Source organism: Larus michahellis, chromosome 4 (genome assembly GCF_964199755.1).
Source record: "Larus michahellis chromosome 4, bLarMic1.1, whole genome shotgun sequence".
Classification (NCBI taxonomy): Eukaryota; Metazoa; Chordata; class Aves; order Charadriiformes; family Laridae; genus Larus; species Larus michahellis.
The window spans coordinates 15,391,854-15,413,303 of NC_133899.1; the positions used below are offsets into that span (position 1 = coordinate 15,391,854).

At 39.7% G+C, this 21,450-nt stretch overlaps 1 long non-coding RNA gene across 3 annotated transcripts in view; it reads left to right on the forward strand.

The window, feature by feature from the left end:
* LOC141741906 (uncharacterized) overlaps window positions 1-7,588 on the forward strand; it is a 259,266-nt gene extending 251,678 nt beyond the window's left edge. For all 3 annotated transcript variants that reach the window (XR_012586518.1, XR_012586517.1, XR_012586516.1), the window contains one exon: window positions 3,650-7,588. This is a non-coding gene — a long non-coding RNA (uncharacterized LOC141741906). The remainder of the gene's footprint in view (window positions 1-3,649) is intronic.
* The last annotated feature ends 13,862 nt before the right edge of the window (window positions 7,589-21,450 follow it).

A 21,450-nucleotide genomic window follows, 5' to 3' on the forward strand; every position in this document is an offset into this window, starting at 1 on the left:
GGGGCGCCAGGAACAGCAGAGCCCAACCACTGCTGCTGCTGAGCTGTTCTCCCAGAGGCAGGCAAGCAGAGTAAAGGAGACACAATGGGCTGCTCCCAGTGCTGTTCTCAAAACTGGCAGCTTGATCTGCTTGGCATATGGTTGGCGGTTCCAGCACATGGGAGGTTACTACTTTGCCATAGGAGAAACAGGTGTTAAAGCTTATTAATGTTATGGGGATCAGCCAGTCTAATGTGGGGCTACATGCCAAGTGCTCAAGTCCTATCTAGATTTAAGCATGTTTCAGTGGAAAAAGCGTCATTTCAGCTGCTGGGAGAGCTTTGCTGGCCAAAATTTGAGGTACCAACTTGGAGGCTCTTGAGGGTCCCCCAGAGTCAGATGTAGGGTTAAGGCAACTTTTAAGATTTCAGCTTTAGAATTCAGTTTCTAAATTTTGTCTGTGTTCCTTTTGAGAAGGTCATCAGGGGGTGGCTGTTCAGCTCAGAGCCTGAGAAAGCAAGAATAAAATAAGCAAAGGCCACTGTGAAGTTTAGGGAGATACCAGCTGAGGAAGGTCAGGCTGTTGAGAGAGAGACTCTACTGGGCCTGCATATGTAAATAAACGGGGGGTGAGGGGGGGTGGGATGGGACCCACTTGCTCAAAGCTAAATTAGCCTTATTGTCCCTCCTTCCCCAGAACAGCTCCAGGTTCCAACCCTGAATTCAAGTTCATTGGCACTACCTAATTCATGTGTCCTAAATAAATATTTTTCTTTATTAGATAACTAACATATTTATTTCTGCATCAGAATATCCCTGAGCCTAGCAGTTACTTCATCACTTTAAACAAACACCACTCAACTGAGGAGGGTTTCCCATGAATGTATTAAATAAGGAGAAATTCCAAAGTGTTATTCCTTCTCTGGTTTAGAGCCTAATGGGGTGCGCTCGCTGGTCCCACTGAGGCCTGGACTTTCAGCTCCTGGCTGGCTCACATCCTGTCACTTCAGAGCACGGAGAGCGAGCTGCCCTCCCTCCGTGGGGACAGGAGTACATCTGGTCCTCAGCCCACGGTGCTGAAGACAAGGCAGCACGCTAACTGGCGATCGGCACAAAAATGCCGAGTTGGGCTCACCTTAAGTTGCCGGTTTGGTTGCAAAAGGAGGGCCTTGGTGTTTTCTGCACTTCCAGTCCCAAGCTTTCTGCCCTTAAATAAAAATACTGCTAGTGTTTATAGAATTTCCACAGTTTATTTTATCAGCCTCTCCTGTGTGTTCTCTCTGGTATAGAAAAGGAAAAAAAAAAGCCATACACTGTCTTCTAGTCACTAGTTGGTCCTCCTTTAAGGACCTTGTAAGACATTTTTTGTGTATTGTTTCCCTGCATATGTGGGCAGCTTTACTACTTCAACCCCCTCAGGACCACTTAACAACATCAGCAAAGCAATTAAGTGTAGTTTTCAGGAAAATGCCAGAGGCATTACACTGTCTGGATGGGAGTCTCAACCCAATTATTTTCAGCTAGTTGTGAACTGTGGAAAGTGGACTTTACTTCATTATAACTTCAGTTCCCACTGATTAAAAGTCTAGTGTGTTACAGACGGTAAGGAAAAATGAAACAATTAAACTTTCCATCAATAAAATTGCTGCATATTCTTCAACATAGGGGTTTACTTCTCTCCAGAGAAGTGATTAAAATGAACTGATTGAACTATAATTTGATTGACTGAAGAGCCTCAATCCATTGCACTAAAGCTTAAATTCCATCTTATTGCTCTATTTAACTCTGAATATAAAAAATTACTGGCGGTCTTGCAAACCCCTTATGCAGTCATCCAGCTGCAGTTTCTTGCTGCTCACAGGCTGCGGTAGGTTCTGTTCTTCCTCTGCTGTGTGTGCACGAGTCACAATGGATTGATGCTGAAAAAGACAAGACGACACCTAAGAAATTACATTAATACAGCTTTAAAAAAATTAGAAAAGGCCCGTTCTATTATCAGCTATCTTGTACCTATTACATAAGCATTTGGGGATTCTGAACTCAACCACAGATAAAGTTAATCCAAGAGACCGGCGAGAATAATTGTCAGGTTATATACAGTTGTTGCAGCAAAAGATTAGCATAGTCTCCTGACGAAAAACACAGCCTTGCTGCGCTTTCCTACTGCAGAGCTGTCTTCAGCCCGGTGCGAGGTTGCCAGCCGCTAGGTTTGTATGCATGCACACGTGCGACTCTCGCCTTCCAGGAGCTACCAGAATATATGAGCTACTAGAAATACTAGCACATTTAGTCTGGTCTCACACGTAAGCTGCGCTGGCCGCAAATCAGAATACCTGGATTCCAGTCCAAAGGCTTTGGACTTGGGGCAAGTTTTTAAGGTTTGCTTAGTCCAGGAGGCCTTCATTTCCACAGATGAAAGAGTGTGCTGCCAGAGTCAGAGACTCCTATTGCACAGTGAAGTCTTATGAAAGCCAGTTAAGAAACAATTTGCTGCTTGCTTCTGTCAACCGGCTGCTATAATGTTTTGATACAGAAAATACCTAGAATATTGTTCCCCCTCTGAAAATTTAATTGAAATGCCATTTCCTATTATGAGGTTGCCCCTCTGTTGTACAACACCTGCTTTCTCTATTCCCACTTTGTATTTTGAAATAAAACACAATATTTGACTTACAGCTGCACCACTGTAACATTGCATAAGAATATAGTGTTAAGTTGCACCAAGAACACATTATATTGGTAATTAAATGAATAAGGCTAAGATGCACAGATAAAGATGGGCAACAGCTGGGTTAAATACTTAACGCACTTCCTCAAACAGGCAGCTCAAACTCCAAATGAAGTCAATAGATGTTCTTCCATTAACATCTCCAAGAACCAGGGCATGTACTCCTCGAGCTAGAGTATTTACTACTGAGCTCAGTCTGCTGTTGAGCTTTGCACTTCGGGTTGTGACTGATCTATGAGGCCAGCTTCATAGCTAATCAGGCCATAGATGTGATTTGTATCTGCTCCAACCCTTGGACGTTGCCAATCCCAGTTTTACAGGGATTTCTGAGCACAGCCAAGGGTTACTAATTCACAAAGTTCTTTGCCTTATTGTTTAAGCATAGGCTATGCCACAATTCTTCATATTTGTTAGCCAAAAGCTACCAAGACTGTACTGGAATCACTGAGGCAATATTGATCGGATAAAATGCTGCCTCCATCTAATTTAGAAGGAACACCTTTGACAAATTGTATTTGGCACTTAATGACAGTCTTGCATTATAGGCCTTTTCTTTTGTTTCCTCTTTCCTTTTGATTACCAGTTGCTATAAATGTTATGCTCTACTCCACCTCACCACATGTAACACTGAATAAAGATGTGCAGCAACAACAGCAGCAGTAGCATTTTAAAGGGCCACAACGGCAAATGCAGAACCGTACATTTGTAGGTGCCTCTGGAGGCTGCAGGGTGCTTGCTACGTCCCCTGAGCCCAGCTTTATGTGCACACCCCAGAGGTATGGAGGGCCCCGAATAGCTTACGTGCCTACTTAATGTCTATTCAATCTTTCAGTTCTTACACAGACAGATAAATTCTCTCAATTATAACAACACTTTTGTCTGCATAAAAGCTGCGGTAAAAGGTGCTGTGTCTGAAGTACTTTATATCTTATTTTCTTGCAGGACAAGAAAACATGAAAAAGAGGAGGCCCAAGTGTGAAACCAGCCTCAAGGCTTCTCTTATTTCTAAATGAGAAAGTGGCAGGGATTTTACAAACCATTTATTCATCTCTCACAGCACTCCTACAGCTGTGGCAGCAAGCAGAGCCTGGGAAGGGTTTTTTGTCATGCTGCCATGAGTCACAAGAAATGTGGGGAGTGCGCAAACAGTGTCAAGAGCAGGGCAGGACCTTCTTCTGAGCCAGCCCGTGCAGGCATGTGAAGGAGGAGGAACACGCATCTGGTGATGCAAGCAATTGCTTAATGTGGCGCCCCAGAAAAGCATCAGCGACTGTATGGACAGGAACTCGCCAACTGTTCCACCAGACCACGCTGGACTGGCACCTCAGGGAAAAAGAGAAGGATTCAAGCTGGATCTGTTTTCCATATCCACGGGTCTCCTGGTAGATGCACAGGAATAACCATTCACAACTACCATAAAGAACATCATTTTACTATGGATGTTGCAAACCACACAAGTGACTTTTCTATCCTTACCCTGTTAGGGAAAGGCATCAGAATTTTCTGTTTTTCACCAGCAAGTTGATTTCAAAATCTCCAATTACAAAAATATATAAAAATGTATTAGCCAGCAGATTTATGTTTGAAAAAACAGCACTTTAATTACAGAGATACTGTAATTCTCAATTTTTGAGGAAATGTGATTACTGCAATTTCTTCATTAGGTTACAGCTTCACTATTTAAGAAAACATCATTTAAAAGGCACCATGTTAGCTGTTTATTCCACACTGTTAAAACCCCAGAAAACATAAGCAAACACTTGACTACTCTCTTCCTAGCAACCAAGGTCTTTCATCAGAAAAGCAGCATATTTGTGTTTTTTTTCTGTACATTGTATTAAGCCAAATTTCAAGTTTGCAACCCTTCGGGCCATTCAATAACCATCAAATTCCTGGAATATAATTTTAGGTCAAAGTCCAAGCCAGTGACTAAGCCATCTCTTTGTACCTGGTCCAAAAAAATGTAATTGGGCTTTTTTTCAAAAACACCACACAAGTAACAGGAATGCCCTCCACTTTAATGTTACAGGCGAACTATCTATCAAGCTACCCAAAATGGCTTTGGGCCAAAATTCCATATTGGATACATCCAAACCCCTATTTGAATGCCTGTGTCACCACTACTTACCTGTAACACTATGGTCACGGGGCCAGATTTTCAGAATTCTGTGTATCCCTTACTTCCACTGAGAAATATCAGAAAGTTAATTTTAGGCACCAAGTGTCTTTACATTTACTAACCTGCTGCATGACTTACTTAATTACCAGCAGCATTTTATGAAGTGCAGCGTTTCTGCAATTCCCACTCACCAAGTACAAAATACGGATGATACTGAGTTACTCCCCTGGGATTTAGCTCTATCTTTAAAAGGCTAGGGTAGCAGTGATGTTTTTACTGAAGAAATGTGTTTTTTGGATCTCTTAAGACCTTTGCAGGATGCTGGGCATCAAAAAAAAAAAATATCCAGAAAAAACTTACAGTAACAGAATCCTCACCTTCTCTACATCCCTTCTTTTCTTACATAAGGGTAGGTTCTCCTTTCTTTCCTTATCTGAGGGAGACCTATGGTCTCCTTGCTAACTCTTTAAGAAAATCAGAGCAGCAACTGGGAAATGTGTCTTCCATGGAAAAGATGAAAGATAGCTAAGTGAGAGGATGTGTCCTTCGCGACACTTACAGTGTGGTCAAAGAGCCAGCGCCGCCCCCGCCTTTTCCCAAAAGAGTTTGCAGACAACTGTCCAGAAAAGTACACGGTCTCCCCACCAGTTCTGCAAACAGCAGGAGATACTGCAGCGCTCTGGACTGCTGCTGCCCTGTCATTTCTGAGCCTCTGAGGTCAGCTGAGTGGATTAAATTAACACTGTTCCCAGGCAAAGCACGACGTCTGCGAGCAGAATGGCGTAGCATAATAATGGGATAGGAGGGGTAGATACACGCCTAAATATTAAATGGTTGGAAGGAGTGGGGAGCATTGATGTGATTCTGACTTACGTGACCTAGTGCCAAATGTAGAGTATCTCACACACCTCTCAGCAGATTATATGTCTGTTCACCACCACTTAACATTTCCATAGCTTATTTCAGTATTTTTGCATTTGTTTCACCCTTAATAATTTATTTATGAGTTTAGGATTATTAACAATTTGAAGCCTCATTACAAACTATCCTGGGGGAATCTCACCTGCCTCGTCCCATTAAATTATTATTCCCAAATATCTAATTTACATTTAATAAGACATCAATAAAATAATAATGAATTAATAAACTTATAGCTTCCTAGAAATATTAGTATCTTAAATATGTAAGCAAACACAGTGCACAGTCTGCAGGTCAGATATCAAAAAAATCTGAGATTATTTGTCAGAATCATTTAGTATTTAGAATATGATAATAAGCCATAAAAACCTTTAATTGCTATGGTCTTCAACTAATTCTTGTGATGATTGTGAAGCTTACCAATCTGTGACCATGTAAGGCAGAACTGGGAAGTAACCAAGTGCTGTATGGGAGTAAGGACATCTCAAAACACTACAAATGCCCGAGGACTACACATTTCCATGAAATGGTGAAAGAATTTTGCTTGGGTAAGTACTTATTTTTACCTTCCTTAACATTTTATTTTTCTAGACAGAAAATTAAAACACATCTGGTTTTTTTAACTGACTTAAACTTCTGCCTAAGACCATTAAAATAGCATAGTTCAACATTGCTGGCTGTGTGTTCTGTTTTAGCAAAATACCAAGCCAAAGCACAAGCTTTGGTAAATATTTCTATCCAGCCAGAAGTGCTGCTGTTTCACCCTGGGGCATTTCCGTCAAGGCCCTAATCCTGTTCCACCCTACAGCTCCACAGCACTGTTTATCACCAACTGCAGGCCACTTCAATGTACCCTTCCTAGGCTCATACAAAGCCCGCATGAGGAAGGGAAAGCAAAAAAAAAAAAAAAAAAAATCAAAATTTTCACTCTGGATTTTTTTCTTCACCAAGTTCTTCTTCTGTACTTGCCTTTATAGTTCAAATTTCTTGAAAAGAGCCTTAGATGGAAAAGGTGACCATGTTGTCAGTAGCACGCTTCTCTGTCCCAGTCCACTACGAATCACTTACCTATTCTTCAAAATGATCACACCAAAGTCGGTGGAAGTCCCTCAGTCCTGCTTGTCAGCAGGATTTACGTGAGGGCATTAAATGCTCATCTGTGGAACTGATGCCATAAGACAGTCCTATCTTTCTGTGACAGTCTTACCTTTCTAGTCTGATACTTTGTAATATTCACTGATGCTCCTTTTTCTTTTCATCCACAACACATTTGTCTTTTTTTAACTGCTTGTGTCCACTGTTTGGATATCTCCATTACACAAGCAACAATTATAAGGCCAACTGTCCTCAGGCATGCAACATGGGTTCACGCAAACATCACAATCCCATTTGAAACCTTAATACTACTTGGGATGTTTACAAGTCCACTGACGTGCTATTCAAACCCTAGCATAAAGAGGTTTCAATTTAACATTTTAAAAAATGCTAAGATCTAAAGAGTCCATCAGACACTCTGGTCTGAGCTCCTCCATCAGATTTTTACTTGGTTACTTCTCCATCAATCGCCGTAACTAAAACAGGGATACTAGAAAAATGAATGTAACTTTAGTTTTGACTAAAACACATCTTCCTGAAATACTTACAGTCTTAATCTGTAAACAGAAAATCCATCATCTCCTCTCTGCAGTTTACACTAGCATTTATTACCCCACACTTAAAAGCCTGTCTCCTCAACTGAGCGTGTCAGGCCGTCACTCCCTCTGCGGCACAGCACTTTGGCAGGCTGCATTCCAGGCCCCTGGCAGTGCTGGTGCACTACAACCTGGGTGAGCTGGACTCAACAGCGGCACAAGGAATTCTACCATTCAGAAACCCGCAAGCAATCCCATGCATACATTCGCATCCTTAGTGTGTCTTTTTTACTGTACAAGATTCATCAAAGTCCAGAATCAAGGACATCTTCTATGTTCTCTTCCTCCTGAGTGGATCCAAATACATGCTTTTATTTAGGGGCACTCTCATAAGGAAATGATGACAAGTAACACAGACAACATTTGCCCGCAGCTTTGAGGGATGCTTCTAATTTTAGGGCAACCTGCTTACCAGATTTTCCGTTTCCTCTCATTTAACCACATTTAAGTTTTGAAAGAAAAATACCACTCACCTTGCTTTTTAAAAAATTCCCACTATGGACTAGTTTCACTGCCCTCATTCAATCAAACTACTTGCTGACTTGAACAGGTATTTTCTTCTTGAGTAAGAAAGAATAAAGCCTTCAGTTTCTGGGGCTTCTTTGCAATGAAACCTGTGAAAAATCAAAATAAATATTGTACACCAATTCACCTTTAGTGAGTGCAAAAACAGCCCCCTGGAGTGATGGCTATCAGTTTGTCACCAGCGAGAGCTGTATAACATCTCCTGTAAACATGACAATGAATAATGATCAGGCTCTTGTTCCTCTCTTACTCTCTTGTGTGACAGACCCTTAATTATGGCTATTACATTATTAATTGCTTCAGAGAAGTCTACATGGCTAAAGCTGCGTTCTCGCCTGGACATCAAAGGCAGTATTCAAACCCTGCTTAGGAAAGCTCCTCAGAAACAGCTGCTGATGTTCAGCCCAGCTAAGGCATGCTCTGTTCTAGACAGAGAGCTCACAGCTTCAGCTCGCTGCCTCCTACTCCCGGATGATATGGCATCCTACAAAAACTGATACACCACTGAAATGGGAAAGATTTCCACCTGAAACCTCTGAGAGAAAAGTCCACCTCTCATTAAGCTCTGAAAAACTACTCAGATTTCTGTTAACTTAGCCAGACCTCTAGATCCTGTAAGTTCCTACCACTGAGGCTTGCGACACAACGCTGAAGCAGCATCACAAATTATGTGTGTAACGGAAAATTGAACTAGAAACCACCCACTAAGGCACTGTACCACTGGCATCTATTACTGCACCACAAGCAGCGCTGTTAACATTTTAGTTTTTAATGTATAGTATTTATGGGTATCCTTCAGGGATAAACGTAACTCTACATGCTTCTACAGCCAACCAGGAAGGATGTCTATGCAGGTGCCCCAAGGAGGGAACAACAGGGCAGAACAGAGATTCAGGTCTACACCAGGCAATGAATGATTCATAAACGCTTTATATGTAGGTAACATGAATCAATTCTTACATAGTAATTACTAGAAAATGAATGTAACTGCCTCTCCAGAGAATTACTCGAGAACACTGTTATCTTCTGCAGATACGTAGCTGCAAGCTAAAGCTAAGTATATATAACAGATGATGATACACAGTATGATAATGCATTTGCTTTAGACTTGTTTTGGAATATGGACTTTGGACTTACTGATAGCCAACGTCTTATAACATTATCTATGTGGAAAGTAATGCCTGGCAATTTATCAGTTCTTAATAAAGCTCTGTGCTTCTAAGTATTACTGTTGATGCTGCTCTTGATTTTGATTCAGCTGATTTTTGTCAGGGCTCAGCACCGGCTCATCCATGTTTCCCCAGCTCCCTCAGGATTTGCAAATACAAATTCCTACTTGATAAGCCTGTTAAGAAAGCATGTTCTAAAGCATGACTGCATTTCAAGCAGAGGTTACGTCACACATCGCAACTGCCAAGAGCTGTTGTAAGCAATTATGATATACAAAGACACAATTCTCAGCTAAATCCTTAGACAACAGTAAAATTTCTTTGTGAACACCTCCTTTCCAAGTATCTCTTACTGCCATCATGTCAGCTACTCCATGAGCCATTCCTCACCTGTGGGAGCTTAGCAGCTTTCCACTGATTTAGTCAGCTGTGGGGATTGCTAAAGATCAGCTCTCATGTGATTTTGAGTTCACAAAACTGTTCTGAAAAAGGACACTTAAACTATTTACGGTTCTTGTTGCAGTTTAAATCCTGCATAATATTTTTGATGAAACTCTGTGATTCCAAAAATCCACAGTCTAAATGAAGGACTACTAAAAAAACCTCTGATTTGCCACAAAAATCGATCTTCAGCTGCCCAATTCCATTCCTAATGAAAGAGACAATTCAGAAACCTACAGGAACATGCTTTATTGATTCATTCGCAAGTCACGAAAGCCTGCTACCCGTGTTCCCTCCAATAAGACTAACCACATAGTGCTTCTCATGTCCTGAACTGCAGGAAAAGACAATGACCCCAGATCTGTTCTGCTGGAAGTCCGGTGAGACTAAACATACCCAATAAATGTAAACACAGTACGCCACTAAGTTAATGATAAATGTGCGTAGAAGACAGAGACTTACATTTCCTCTTTATTATCTCTCCAGTTGAGCCACTGCATTATCTGTAATTTATTTACCCAGGACAGTTGGGCCCAGATGCATACCTGTTTTTTCATGGAGGTACTTGTTTTTCTCAATTTTGCAGATGGATTAAATAAGCCAGGAGGAGGCCAACCTACATGTGTGAGGTCACACAGTGAACTGTAATCTACACTGCAGTAGACGCCTGAATCCATTCAGGTTCAAGACCTAATTTGGCATAAACCTGGTGTGTAGCTGTACTGCACTGTATATTTTATAAACATATCTTTCAATAATCTCCTGTGCTTCTTATGAAAGCAATAATAAGCAGCAAGAGCAGCAGAGCCTGTATTGGGCAAGCTTTCCTATTAAATTCCACTAATGCATCTCAGCTGTGACCTGCAGTAATTTGGGTAACCTAATAAGGCCGAATGCCCCGTAAGAATCTGGTACACTGTCTACCTGCAAGATACGAGACAGTACAAGAGAGCAACTAGATATCAAGTGTCACCTAGCAGGCAGAACACAAGTGAACGTAAAAAAAACACAGATGTAACAAAATACAGGAAGAGAAAACACATTACCAAGAATTAAGAAAATCTGCTTTACATAGTCCTACAGGTACTTTCAAGTACCACCATTTACAACATTCATTTCCAACTCAAAACACTACATCTGTTTCTCCTGCTTAATGGAATATGCTACACTCAGATTCAGCATCCGGCTTTACGGTAACTACAGTTACTACAATTGTTCACATACAAGTACCTTGAAGGACGGCATTTTCTCAGATTTACCCACGTTTTGCCAGAAACCCAAACAGTCTTCTGCCTTCTACCTTACGACACAATAGGTTCTAGAGAGCCCACTCCTCTCAAATCCTTCTAATACTCTTCTTCCTTTAATATGCTTTTGATAAGTGGGCACAGACCCAGTCAAGCATAACACTCTCTTCTGCAAAACTCATCTGTTCACCTGCATTATGATTTCAGTCCCTTAGTGGCTTCAGTACAATTCTACGTAGAGAATGGATTCAGAAAGCAGCCTCGGCTCTCAGGTAGCTGTTACTTGGCTAAATAAGGTAACAAGCAATTTAGTGGCGTAGAGAAGAATTAAAAGCTTTTTTATGCTCTTTAATATTTACTCTAATTCTAAAATCAACCAAAATGCCAGCATAAAAACCACTTTTCCTTTAGAATTGTCTCTCAGCAGGGCAGCGCGCACTGCCAAGTTATCACTTTGTGCAATATCATGTTTTCAAAGCCATCAGTATTCAATGTGCTAAGAAGTGACACTGAATCCCGCGATCAGAAATAAAACCAAAAGTTTCAAACAGATTTCAGAATTCAGATGAATATAAATGGCTGCTTTGAAGCTGCTTTTACACATTTACATTTTAGTCTGTTTTGAACGGATAAACAGACAAAAATATGTTTTGTAAAGGAACAATAAGATTTCCTGTTTAACACTTTCCATAGTTAGATCGTAAGAAATACCAGGAGACACAGAAAGAATTATTTATATTCGCTATAGAGAAAGCTTATGTTTCACTTCTGCTTATTACTTGAGCTACTGAAAAGCATCTCATTTTCTAACCTTAACAACTAGTAATGTAAGCTTTCTGCAAATGTACATTCCCACCATCGTTCGTATTCTCATTTTTTCCCACCCAACTACAAGTATACAAAACAATTAGGGTGTATTCATTGTTTAGTCAAGAGATTCAGAAGGTTTACCAAAGGTTTTCTTTTCTTCTGAAAGACACAACTAATGTTGCCAAAGCAGTCATACACACTTAGAATTAAAAATGTTGAGAAAAGGCTCTGAAAGGAAAATTAATTGGAAAGATTCATTCTCTAACACTGCTTCCTGTCACTTCACTCCTAATGACTGACGTGTTTTTATATTTTTCTGTGTTCTCCTTTAGTGCTGTGGAATTTGATTTCCAAATCCCCCGGGAGCTCTGCGACAAACCTCCAGGGTGTTTCCAGCATGTAAAGGTCAGCGCTGAAGAAGATGGGGATGGGGTGTGCAGGAGACAAGTCTCAGAATCTCTTGCTTCAAATCTATCACTGACACAGAAACCACGGACAGTAAAGCACAATGAGTAGTCTCTAAAGAAAGAAAATTAACCATGGTGGGAACCTCCTGAAGATCCCAGAATAACTGCCAGCAGAGTCCAAGTGACATTCCTTAAATCAAAGGAAGAAGACAGCTTTCCCAGAGATCTTCCGCTGGGAAATCAAACAGGCTTCCAAATTTCTTGAATTTCTTGAACAAAAAAATCTTACACTGGGAAGTCCAAACACTGTGGCTGGCCCACTTGGCTCATATATGGCGCTTGGTATTTAGGGAACTCCCCTTGTGCTATATGCCTGGACTCCCTCCCACCCCGTCCTCCAAAGACATCTCTCCTCAGCCAATTCCTTACTGCCCTCATACCAGCCCCCAAATTCCTGCCAAGATGTTGCTGGTTTGGTCTAGACATTATATGACTTTCCCTGTGCTGGCTGGCTCCATTACTGTTAAAGAAGTGCCAGCCAATCTCTATCTTAGGGTTCCCTAACAATCTTATTTTCTTTTTTATTGGTTAATTAATATAATCACTTCTTAAGAACAACTGTAGTACTAGTTAGTGGAACAGGTGTTGTAACTAGTAAAAAGTCTATAAATAGAAAAATCAATATCCCACCAGATGTATGTAGAGGATATACCTTCCGATGTCACAAATTCCCTTTTGGGAATTTATTTTTGCTTCTTTTGCATGATGTGCTTCAGTTTTACATTATTTGTTATTGTCTGTTTAATCAAGTTCTTCTGTAGTATAAATGTGATCACCGTTATGCTAATCTCCGCACTAGACATGCAAATATATAAACATTTGTGTGCCAAATTATTAAGGTTCTGTCTATAATGTTATGCCCCTATTTACTATCTATATTTTATGTCTTATGGATTTCTAAACATTTAAATTTATATCAGTGCTGTCACATATCTGCAAGCAGAGACAGTTTTATGAGCACTAAAAAAGCTGCAACACACAGCCACTAAATACTAATGACATAAATGGTATCCACTAATGGTCTCTATTTTTATTACAATGCAAAACTTCAATATATTGCAATTACCACTGCTCTCAGACCGAACCATACACACTGTATAACGCCACCTTCCATCTCTATAGCATAAAATGGCATTATTAGTTGTATATAGTTCAGCTCTGTACTGCAGATGTTGACTCAATGCTCAAGTCAGCAGTTGTAGCTCAAATTCACTCTATTTACAGAGCCTTACTGTTAACTAATACCCTAAATTGTCAGATATGCCAATGCATTAGACATTTTTCAAAGCCTAGTGCACTAATAGCATGTAAGTGTAGCACATGTCTTGTTGTACCTGTCAACAGCCCAGTAACTTCGCAAAGGTAAAGCATGTCAAAAAAAGGAAATTATCTTCTTATGCTTCTGTGTTCGAAAAATCTTTCGTGAGCAATTTTTCTAAAATATTACAATAACAAAAGTGCAAAGCTTAGTCTCTTGTAACTATGTTTCAATTTTACCTTTTTACAGTTAAATTTTAAATTCTTCATTCATAATAGAACTTCAGCTACCCAAGAGACAAAAGCTTGCTCTTAGGACTTTGAGACAGTGGAAACCTCAATGTTGTCCATAAAACCAGATGGAAAAAAAAAAGTGTATGGCAAAATCCCTTGTAGATGAACTGGGAGGCGGTGGGGTTAGTTTCATTTCATCTACGCGTTTTACTTGCCAGAAGCTTTCACTAAAAGGAGAGCTAAGTCCATCTCCCAGGCTTTCTCATGCCTGTTTATCTCCCATAAAACAAGCCCAGTTATATTCCCTTTCATTGACTTCAACTGAGAATAACCTCCAGAAAGCTGGAAGTTTCGTCTGAAACAGGAGGCATTTTCCTATTTCCATGCAGCTGGGTAGCTATTTACACAAGGAAAACACTGGAGACAAAGTAGGTGTCAGACTTGGTAGCATTTTACATGCATTTTCTGACACAAGGCAGACAACAGAAACGTGCGCACAAAATATTTCCCTTCAAGGGCTGGCTAGCAAGAACAGAGAAAACTAGAAGACATTAGTGTAATTACTACAGAGTTACCAAATACCGCTTATGCTTAAAAATACTGTGCAATTATCACCCTTAACTTTAAGCATGGAAAACCACTCCACCTGAAAGTACTATTTTCTTTAAATGTTCTCACTCAGCTTGCAGAAATCCAACATACATGACTGACTATAGAAGAACAAATGAGGTAATATAAATGGAATAATAATATCTGAAGTTTACAACTGGAAATACTGACATGGTATTACTTATTTTTTCATCTTCCTTTCTCCGCCAATGATCTTGAATATGACAAGTGCTTTCGAATGTAATCTGAACCCACTTCAGTGTTCTAATATTTTGACTAAATAGGTTTTATGAAGGATCCCAGTTCCCAGTCTCTGCTCTACAATTATAACAATAAAATATTCCAACTGAAAATTCAATGGCAGTTTAATTTCAGAATACAGAATTTCTCAAAATAACAAATTCATTAGTTTAAATATTTGTAAGAAAATACAGCTTTTCTAAATAAGTAAAACATTCTAGCTCATTTTCTCAACCAGAATTTAAAATAATAGCTCATTTTTGCAATGCAAAATGTTAAGAGTTTTTTAATTCGCAATCCTCTCTACACATCTTAAAACTTGAAACAAGCCAGACTGCCTGACTTCACTAACACAAAAATGAAATATTTGAGTACACAAAACGCATTTAATTTTTTAATGAATTCCCCATTTTTCTTGAGGAAACTGTTGGGTAACTATAACCCATTTTGAGGAGTATTTTTGGACATTTTTAAATGCCGTCTTTGACAACCTATCATTCACTGAAGTTCTTTCTCCTTGCTTAACAATCACATCGTACCAAAGGAGAAAATGAGCTCTTTTAAATAAGACCTCGGACAAAAGCTGAAGCATGTCACAATCTGAAGGAAAACGCTGACTTTGTTTAAGTTTGTAAGTGTAATGCCTACAATAGAAAAGTAGCAATAGGTCACGGGTCTGCTACTGCCAAGGCCAATGCCATTCCCCTAGCAGACGGTACTTTGGTGAAGTCCCTAATTTAGGAAAATATCTGCCCTAGAAACACTCTAACATGAAGGAGTGAGACATCTGCAGAAGCCAAGTCAAATGGTCTCCACACAAGAGTGCTTCCAAGCTCAGGTCACAGTCAGATACCCGAGTGAGATGGTCTGAATCCAGCCCAAGATCTAAACCATCCTCCCTGAAAAATCCTGAGTGAACCAGTTTTGTGAATAAGGATTTCTATTTCAGCCTAAAAAGAGTACATTCAGGAAGGGCACTGAAAGAGAACACAGCTAACAGCACACCTACCACCCAGATTCAGAATTACAAAGGTCTCCATGGCTATTATGTACATTCACATGGCAGTACGTCCAGTGGGTTTCTGAACTCACAGACTTGACTGCTGTCTCTAGACACCTTTCCCACCCTGTTAGTCAAATCTCTTCTACAGTAAAAAAAGAATGAGCTCTTGTGGAGCATATCTCTACCTGGTTACACGCAGTGAAACCATGCTCCTTCAGTGAAACAATGAAAAACCCATGGAAAACAACAAGAGCCTTTCTGTACACTTCCATGGGTGGTCAATCAAGCCCTAAACTAAAAGCCCCTTGCTTCCATTACCTGTTTGGAATACTTGGCTATAGATAACTTTGTTTTCACATGTAAAGACACTATTTCAAAAAGCACTCTAGGAAGGATGGCTGTCCGCATCTGCATTCCCTCCAAAGGGAACGGGGTGGAATATTTACACAAAGGCAATGGTTTTTTAAGGTGTTTCTTCTTATTATAACAATACAATGAAACAGCTATAATATCTGGAACGTTTAGACTTTTGTCTTGTAACCCTGCAGATGAATAGCTTCAACCTTTGAAAGAAATTGCAGTATGAATGTCTATTTTATTCCAGAGTTGTGTCTGAGCAGACTATTAGTAGAATACTGATAAATGCTACAATAGCTATTCTTTTTCCTCCCCTTCTGCTTTTATGCCATTGCCAATACCTATCCTTCCCCTGGTGCTGTCAGCCGATCCCTGCCTCATAACTCTCAGGGTAACAGCATTAGAAGAAAAAGAAATTAGGTTCAAATAAAACTGCCAGGTAGAATTCAGCGTTATGAGATTATGGACTGAATTGTTTTCTGAAGCAGGCACATATATGCAGAGTTATACCACTAATGACCCACAAAGAACTTACATATTAAAATTATAATTACTATAATATTATTTAAGAGAAGGGAAAAGATACTAAAGATGATTATTTTTCTTTTTCTAGTAGCTCTGCGATTTTTAATGGCAAGTAATAACTAACTTCATCTCCTCTATACATTTCCTGGGGACCACATTTGTAGCACCATAAGTTGCACCATGTTCACATATAATCAAGAAGTGTTACGAAATCTCAGTGCATGTGGCTAGGACATTTAACTAGGCCTTTGCAAATCTCACTAGGCATTCTGATGCACAGTCCCATTTGTACAATTCTGTTGTGTTTGCTCTTGTGCAGTAAATCTAAAATGGTAAGGAGTTGCAACGGTTGGTCCTGTGAGTAAAATAAATCCATGGCATTATGGAGAAGAACATGCAATATAAAGACTACACAATAATTATGAAATAATCCAAAAATTGCAAGCCATGCAAGTAAGACTAGATGAGTACTCGATTATGATACCAACAGCTTTAAATTGTGAGTATGGAATTGTTTAGGTACCTTTGTGAAGCAAATGAGTGAAGTTGTTTAACATGTAACAGAAAAGTTATCCATGCTGTCATTTATGTCATGTATCTTAAAATCACAGTCAGATACTCCATTCGGATTGCAGCAACTGCTAGCACCATCAGAAACAACCAGCTCCTTAACTGGCTGTTTCAAGGAAGCCAAATAATGAAGTGCCACAGAGAAGAAATACATTTTTTGTTCCCCGAAGCAATGTCGTCAGTGAGTTAGATGAAACAGCTATGTCCCAGAGAAGCTTATACAGCTGTAGCTGATGTTTCATTTGCTTTGAAAATTTGTATGTTCTATAGCTCCCACAAAATTAGGGTTGGAGCAAAAACAACACATGTAAAAGACGCTAAGAGAAATAAAAAACCTTTTTTCTCATAAATACCTAATAAATTTGGAAAGTTTAGAAACATCTAGATATTTTTCCAATCTTAATGCAATCCAAAACAGCAACATTTTGTTTAAAAGGCTCTGGCATGTCCGTGGTTAAAAGTAACATTCTTACTGAATAATAAATATTTAAGATCCTGGTGGTAAATACTGCTGAAACATGCAGGCATGCAACTTAGGAATAGCTAACATTAGCTCATGGCTGGAAAGCTGTCTTGGTGAAGACAATCTTGTAAAAATCATGTAATAAAACTAATGAGAAAACTTCAAATGTAGTATGTGTGAAGTGAAATAGTCAAGGAAAAGAAGGAAGTATGTTGCGATTTCATTTTTCAGGAAAGCTGAGTCAGTTATGGCTCTGTTAGCTGGAAGCCTGGACAACACCAGACATCAGAGGAAAACCTGCATCTCTGCCCACTAAAGGAAATCTGACTAGAGAGGATTTCAGTGCACAAACAACAAAGGACTAGATCCTATAACTGTATTAAAACACTATTATGGGACTGAAAAAAAATTAGCAATGCTAATGGCTGAATGCCAGTGAATGCAAAAAGTGTAGGAAATTAGGAGGATGCAGTAGTCATGGTGAAGCAGATATCAAAAGATGAAAGGCAATCTAAGAAGATCTGGGAAGGCAGACAAAATTGACAAATGGTACATAAAACAGGAGCTGATGAAAAAGGGGGACTGGCAGTGAAGATGCAGAAGAAACAAAAAGAAGTTGGAACATTTATCAGGAGACTTACATAAGGTGATTTGTAAATACATCTCAACATTTATAAAAGGCAAGAATTTCTCTTCAACTATTTCCTTTGTGTACCTATCCATAGTTTTAGAGAGTGTCAATTTTGGAGATTACATCGTATGCATATTAGTCTTGCAAGACACTTAAACATTTTTTTTGACCTTTCCTGAATAACAAGAGGTATGTTTATGTAATTTAGCCTGATTCACTGTAATTCCTAATCTTTGTCATTATATCAAATACCTTGAAGATATTGGGCATGCTTGCCACAGTACAACTATTTCAAAGAAGGAACAAACTGGGAGTAAATAAGCATGCGCTAGTAACTTTAATGATTACCCAGAGTCATCCAGAAATTGTATTTTAAATGCTTGGAAATCTGCAGTTTCTCTCTCAGAAGTCAGAGCAACAGCACTTTTCACATCCCGTGGCCGCTCACATTGATATTGGCTCCAAGAAAACTCAAAACATTTGATTCTGCTAAGTCAGGCTGACAGACTTTGCAAGCCAGAATAGAGAAAGCGTTTGTGACACTAAGCTCAACTCTGTTGAAACTGCTCTCCTTCACTCCCTCCCTGCCTGCTCTGTGGAAGCACGGCTGTATTCCTGTGTTTGCGAGTGGGATACAGAGGTGGAAAATGGGTAGAAAATGGCACTAAGTGAGAATACCGCTTCCCCTCAAGCTTTCTCAACAAAATTACCCCCCTCCATATGCACCCCCAACCTCCACTTCTCCTTTACAGTGGCTAAATCCAACAGTCACACCCTTTCCAGAAGGAATAGAGTTAATGAGGGTGTTGGAATTTAGCTGTGGTGACTTGTAATCTCATACAGTGCTTCACAGGTGTCCCTGCCACCAGACCATTCATGTAATGTCAGGGAAATCTCCAGTTGATTCGATTATCCAATCTTACTCATATTCATGTTGCAAAAATGGCATTTCAGTTTCTCCTCTCCCCATGCCCACCTTTAAAACTACAGGCAAAGAGAACAAGCCACCACTGAAACTCTGAACACAGAGCCCACCAGCCAGCATCTGGTTACTTTTTATATTCAGTCTTTCCCATCTGTGCTATAGCCAGCTTTCAGCTGATATCTTTTTCACTTCTTCCTTTCATATTTACCTTAAATTCCAAATGTCTGAGATGTCTTACTATGGGAATGAATTAGAATAGATCTAAAGATGTCTGTACAATGAAGGTTAAGAGCTAGGAATTTCTTCACATCGCTGTGCACTAAGCTGTAAGAAGCTGAATTAAATGGAATAGCAAAGCAAAGCTGAACTTTCTGATGCATCCTCTCCACTTGCTATGTCTCTCCTAGTAACAGAAGTACTGCTTGAAAACATAAAACCTAACTAGCTGGTATAACCTAAGTTTACATAAGCAGTTATGACCTAAACAAAGTTTGAACAGTACATAGCCTCCGGGTACCCTTGCCCCAGTAAGACGTTTTGAGTTTAAATTTAGATTTTTATTGCCCTTGGAATGCTGAGATAAACTTTCAGTCCCACTGGTGCAACTCCAAGAAGAGACTATATTAAATTCTGCCGTTCGTGAAGGAGTGCGCCTTCCTTCTATTCATTACCAGGCATGCAAGCCACGTAATAAAGCCGAGCTGGTTTTATTCGTATACAGTGTCCACCCTATTATGGCTAGCAGAATTCTGCAAGAGCAGTTCCTATTAGCTGTTGGTATCACCCAAGAGCTGGGAATTACATCAGGATCTGTGGGGTTGAAAACACAGACCTGAAACACACTAGGGCCTATCAGGGAATGGTCACAGCTTTTGCTCATTAATTCTCTAGCCTGGGATAGATATCTTATCTCCAATTGCCCAGTTTCCACAGAAGAACACTTAGAAGAAACTCAAACACAAACTAATCAGCTTACTGAGATGGCATTTTGAAAACACAACAGCAAAATTAAACATCTGAATTTTGAAAAGCCAAACCAAGAATCTGCTTATTTGACAAGGAAAAAGTCTTGAATACCCTAATATTAGTAACACGCAATAGCCCTAGGTGGCTAACATTTTACTGGCAAAAGAAAAAAGTAGGCATTGTTAGGCCCAAGTAGAAGTAACAACTCCGACTCAGGAATAACCCAAGACACTAATAAAATTAAAAATCCATTGTTTTGTCTGAGGTTTCTTCATCACTTCCTGAACTGAGTCTGTCCTTGAGTAAAAACAGTTCAGTTAACTGGGAACAAGGGAACAGCATCCTTTCTCTTACAAGTCGCAAGGAAAGATTGATTCACCCATTGCATCACTTGTTTGGTCTTGTAACTGGAAGAAGCACTCCTTGTTTCAAATGTGAGGATCCATAACGCTGCACTGGCCCGAGGCAGAACAGTTAAGGTAACAGTTGTATTAGGCAATGAAGCAGAGATCCCTACACATGAGAACTGATGCAAATCATCGTTTGCCTCAACAAAATAAACTTGCAAAGTCAGGCAGATTCCAATAACCTGAAAATAGGCTGCAGGGCAAAATAATGGTAACCATCCCTGTGACAAAGAAACTAAATGCGGTGTATCTCTTGATGTCATTATCTTACTCATGTTCCCTCATCAAAATCTCGATCAGTTCTGCTTCTATTTCAAGCAAAACGCTGTAAGCCTTCAGGGCACTGTGCTCATGCCACAAGTTGGAAGTCCGTACTGGTGGCAGAAACTGTTCCACTTTGGGGAAAATATACAGAGGTTATCCGTATCATAGCAGCTGAAGCTGGTAAGAAATGCAATGTTGACTTAGAGTAGAGCATGCAAGACTTTATCCATGTATTTCTCCATTGCACTATTTACTTTCAAGGCGGTATGGAAGGGAACCCCTATGGTTTTATTGCATTCATTTTAGGAGAAGAGAATTTGTGATCTAACTGCTAACACAGTAAGTTTAAAGAAGAATCTGTCCTTTTGACTGATGATTTTTGATATTTACGTTTTGTGGGGTTTTTCGTTGTTTTTTTGTTCTTTAAAGACAGAGGACGAAGTTTTAAGAAAAAGCTGAGAGGTTGGTTGTTTTGTTTTTTAAACAGTCTCAGCGATATAGTCAAACTGACAGTGCTTCTCTGATCCCCTTTACACAGAGGAAAGTTTGTAATTATTTTCTCTTTCAGCATACAATGCTCAGCATTTCCTTCCTCTTCAGTTCCTAACCTATTCAGCCAGAACTGGCTAATATGGGCTGCTTTTTTGATGGTTTGGGGGGCTTCCTCCATCTTTTGGCTTCACTTTTAGATCTTTCCAAAGTTGTTTTTTTCCGTAACAGCCTGTGATTTGTGGTTCTGGCCCTGGCCCCTCCTCCTCTTCTACAGTATTTTGAAGTTTAATTTTATACCTTTTATAAGGCTTTTGATTTTATGGTTTTTTTGTAACTCCTACTGCTGTCTTTTCTTCATGCTTTTATAGATATTGATAACATTATGAATTACATTATACTGTACAGAAATAAAG